Below are 4,985 nucleotides of genomic sequence, written 5' to 3' on the forward strand. Positions count from 1 at the left end.
CAGCTAGGTGGTGTAATGGATAAAGCACTGGCCCTGGAGTCAGGAGTACCTGGGTTCAAATCCGGTCTCAGACACTTAATAATTACATAGCTGTGTGGCCTTGGGCAAGCCACTTAACCCCATTTGCCTTGCAAAAACCTAAAAAAAAAAAGTTGAAATTGGGTGTAATGCTCATTATCCATCCTTTCAGGATGGGAACTCAATTGAGGCAAAGTCCAGGATGGCAGTTGTAAGGAGCAGGTACAGCTGACTGGTTGCTGTCTAGCAAAGTCCACTTTTGGAGATTACAACTGGTAACCTAAAGAAGCAAACCTCAGAAGAAAGACTGAGCAAACAAAACCAGAGAGGGCCATTTAGCAGAAGCCGGGTAGGCAGAAAAAAACTAGTAAGTCTATAAAGAACAAGAATTATATTCTGTAATCCTAAACCAAGATCAGAAAATTTTTTCATAAGAACATGGATTCCAATACAATACAGATTCATTAATGATTCTCACACTGAGTTGTAATCAAAAGCTCAAAAATGGCATAAACAAATACTTTGGATAATCACTTTAGAACTGCACTTGTCCAATACGTAGTTTATAATAAAATTTTCTATTTTAATTTTAGTCATGTTTGGAATGAACAAAAACTCTAGCTAAAGAGTAGATCTCTCCTTTAAAGCAGTTAAAAAATAGACCAATAAGCATTAATCTGATATAAGTCATCATGGTGATATTTCTTGTCCTTGAGGGGTCTTGTGATAAGGAATCACATCCCAATGTTAAAAAAAAAAGAGCCGAGACTAAATTACTTGCCAATTCTTAAGGATTTGAAAGCTAAGAGTTCCAAAGACTTACTCTTATAATACTTAATTATTGAACAACTGGCATGGTTACAGTACGTTGCGATAAAGAACAGATGGGAACATAAGGACATGTTCCTTTATGTATATATGATGTCTGTTACAGGCAGAGGTCATACAGACAAACTTTTTTCAATGAGCCAGGCTCTAGGTCTGCCAAGTGAGGCATTTAAGGGAATCCAATCTCAGTTGAGGATGAAGTTCTTCTCTCAAAGGCCCCTTCTACTTATTGGACTTCATTGATATATTTGATATATACTATTGTTTTTCTGTTTTAACATAATTGATGTCAGATATACCAATTATCAATATATTGTGATAAAGCAATTACCTATAATCAGAGATTCAGAGTGTGCCATGCTTGTGATTAGAATTAATATCAGCAAAGAGATCAAGAGAAAAAATTATAACCAGTTATCTATTAAGTACCTACATTGCCTAGAGGGAGGGTTTCTTCATCTTAAGAACATGAATCCTGGGGGCAACTAGGTGGCACAGTGGATAGAGTACCAGTCCTGGAGTCAAGAGGACCTGAGTTCTAATCCAGCCTCAGATTTAATAATTACCTAGCTGTGCAACCTTGGGCAAGACACTTTGCCTTGTCAAAAAAATATGAATCCTAAAGCAAGTTCTCATATTGCTCTGAAATAATTTGATTTATTTTCTGCCTTATCTATTCCCTAATATCTTGACTCTCTCAGTTCTTCACCATTTTGTACTTTTACATTTTGAAATTACTAGTAGACTTAGCTAACCTGGGCTAATGGGAGCTTTTATTCTATTTAAGTCCCTTAAAATGAGGAACTAATGTAATAAAAAAAAAAAATCTTAACTACCATGGGTTATTAATTCTTTTCTTCTAATGTGTCACTTGAGCATTCCTATTCACATCATGGCTCACCAATACATCTCACCTTGTCTTTTTTGAGACACTGTTTCTGTCCAATCCCTTAGTATAATTGCTGTCTTGCCTTTCCTAATCAGAATGAGTTTTGTCAAACTTTTATCAAAATACTGCCTAGTGGGGGCAACTAGGTGGCACAGTGGATAGAACACCAGTCCTGGAGTCAGGAGGACTTGAGTTCAAATATGACCTCAGACACTTAATAATTTCCTGTGTGACCTTGGGTAAGTCATTTAACCCATTGCCTTAAATAAATAAAAAAAAAGTTTCAAAAATCTTGAAAAAAATTGCTGCCTAGCCTTGCTGTCACCTATACCTATCACAAAGCTGCAAAGAAACCCTACTCTGCCTATTCCAAAGCCCCTTCTTATTAAAGGTACAGAGATATGTCCTTCAGGGGATACACAAATCAGTAAAATGTAATCACTAACCTGTTCTCAAAGAGTTTACAGTCTAATAAACTACATGTCATAAGTACACTTCAAGGCAGAATATAAGTGGCATATAAAAAAACCCAAGGTTTTATGGATTCAGAGGAAGAGATCATAACCAGATGGGGATATCAGAGAAGGCTTCATAAAGGAAGTGACATTTAAAAAAATGGATAGAATTTTAATAGGTATAAGGATGTTAAAGAACATTCTAAATAAAGAACAAATAAGCAGAGCAGAGTTTAGGAAAATTCTGAGGATTTCCCAGAACAAAAAATAGTTTTTATATTGTTCTGGATATAGAACACATCATTTGAGCAAGCATTGGAACCTAAATCCAGGTGCTGTGGAAGATAAAATTGAATTATGATAAAATGAACTATGATAAAAATTGAATTATGATAAAATGAACTATGATAAAATATAATTTGAATCCATATTATTGAGGACTTTAAATTCCAAGCAATAAGGTATCACTGAATTTTTTAATCCAAATATTGACATAATTAAAACTCTTCTTGAGAATGATTGATGAAGGAAGCTTTGAATTGGAGATAGTATGGACTGAAAGCTAAGAGATCAGTTAGGATGCAATTGCAAATGTCTCCATCAAGTGAGAGATACTAAGGGTCTGAATCTGGGAAGTAATTATAGAAATTAAAAAAAGAGAGAGAGAGGGAGAAGATGGCTTTAAAAACAACAGAGAGACCAATTCTGTGAAAACCGTTGACTGATTAGACAAAGAGCAAAACTGACAAAGTCAAAGATGATTGCAGATTTTCAACTTGAGTGTCTAAGAGAATGGCAGTTGTATCAACCCATAGGAGATTTTTTTAGGAAAAACCACCTTAAGGGGGAAGATTTTAGAATTTATAGTTGAACTTTAGAAATCATTTTGTCCAAGCTCTTCAGAATTTTTCAGATGATAAATTTAAGTAACTCCAGACATTTTCAGTTTTGAATGAAAATGAAAATGAAAATGAAAAATACCTCTGGTATTTTTCTAGCATCAGTACTGAATTGGATATAGATATGTGTTAAGTTTTCAGAGAAGTAAAACATATTAAGACTAAAAGTTCAAATTTCCCAGTCATCAACATCCCAGGGAAGTATCTCATTGAGTTTTTGACTCTCTTTCCCAAATTTTTTTCCTAACATAAACAAGTAAGAAATTTTATTAATATTTTTCTTTAGTTTAGAATCATTTTTCTCTTGCATGATCAGTTTGTAATAGTTAAATTAGAATCTTCTTGTTTTTCATTTTTAAAAATGCACTAAATTCTTCTTATAAACTATATTCTCTGATTTTCTTATCTGCCTGCTTCAAGAAGACCCATGTGTTAAATATGCTTCTCAAAGTTTAGTCCATACCAAATGGTTATTTAATCCAAATATCTGAGTTGAAAATTTAGCTGTTTCTTTAGGTGAAAGTAGAGTTGAACAACCAAGACTACTAGATGTTCAAAATAAGGATCATACAACCAGAACTCCCCAATCAGGTGTAAGGGGAGGACAGTTATTAATGGATATGTTGTGCTACCAGACAATACTGGTCCCAAAGTATTGCTTCTGCTAGCTACTGCCACAAATACAGTAGGAACATCATCTCCTTCATATTCTGGCTTAATCCTTAGTTTCATCTGGTCCTTTATGGGCAGATGTTACTCAAAATTCACAAGGAATTCTATAATTTCCACAAACCTTAATTTTTTTCACAAAGACTAAAGTCAGAAGTTGAGTCCATCAATATCACAACTCTGCATGGGCTTTCTACTTTATGAAGCAACTCTACTTTCTGCAATCCATTCAAAGTTTTTCTTTACCATCTAGAGGCTTTCAGGAGTCACTTTCTTAAGGTCCCTGAATGACTGTCTTTCTGTTGAGTTCTATCCCAAGATGAATAGATCCTTCAGGAATCATTCTTAATAACATTAGCAAGAATAATTTCTTTTGCAGTTACATCACCCCAAAATTCGGTCTTCATGTTTAATGCACAGTTCTGAGGTAAACAGGATTTTTTCAGTATTTTAAAAATGGCCTGTGTGTAATGACTCATGATATCCACTTCAGTCTGACTTATAAGTTCAGCAAAACATCATTTGGCAGCAATCACCTGTTTTTCAGACCACTATGGATCATTGTTGGCATCATCCTTGAAAAACAACTCTACTTTGAGTGGGTAGAACTTGTATCCTTCTTTGACACCAGGATTTCTTCTAGGAAAAGAACCACTTGCAATTCTTTTATATACCCATTCAATTGGAATCATTTCACATTGAGATGCAATGAAAACTGTCTCACCACATTTTTTTGTAAGCAGTTTTGATAACTGCTTCCTGTAACAATTCAAAAATACAGCTGGTAATTTTGTTTGAGATTGCAATTTTCCATCCAGGTCATTTTTCCTAGTTGCATTACCAGCTGTAATCTGGTCTTTAGACTGCAAGAGGACTTTTCCAAAACTATCCAGCAATTCATAGATTTCTTTTGTTTTACCCTCATAGAGTTTCTTACCAATTTTTCAGTACTTTAGTGGTGGTCATTCCTCTGGATGCTGCAGTGGCTAACAGGATAACTTCAGGAACCTGAGGACGAGATAGGAGTCAAAGTTAGGAATAATAGGCTAGTTGGCTGGCCTGATGACCTTTTCCTATTTTTCTTGTTGAGTCTCTGTAGCTAATCAACATTTTGTCTGAGTCCTCAAAGTTATTTGGAAATTTAAAATGTGCTAAGAAAGACCACAAGAGACGAAAGGATAAGAATGTATGAAAAAGGATTGAAAATATTCCTGGATTCCTAATGTC

At 34.7% G+C, this 4,985-nt stretch overlaps 1 pseudogene; it reads right to left on the reverse strand.

Annotated features, from left to right (window-relative positions):
- Positions 1 to 3,466: 3,466 nt before the first annotated feature.
- On the reverse strand, positions 3,467 to 4,699 carry LOC141499223 (bifunctional phosphoribosylaminoimidazole carboxylase/phosphoribosylaminoimidazole succinocarboxamide synthetase pseudogene; annotated as a pseudogene).
- Positions 4,700 to 4,985: the final 286 nt, after the last annotated feature.

Source organism: Macrotis lagotis, chromosome X (assembly GCF_037893015.1).
Source record: "Macrotis lagotis isolate mMagLag1 chromosome X, bilby.v1.9.chrom.fasta, whole genome shotgun sequence".
In the NCBI taxonomy this organism is placed as follows: domain Eukaryota; kingdom Metazoa; phylum Chordata; class Mammalia; order Peramelemorphia; family Peramelidae; genus Macrotis; species Macrotis lagotis.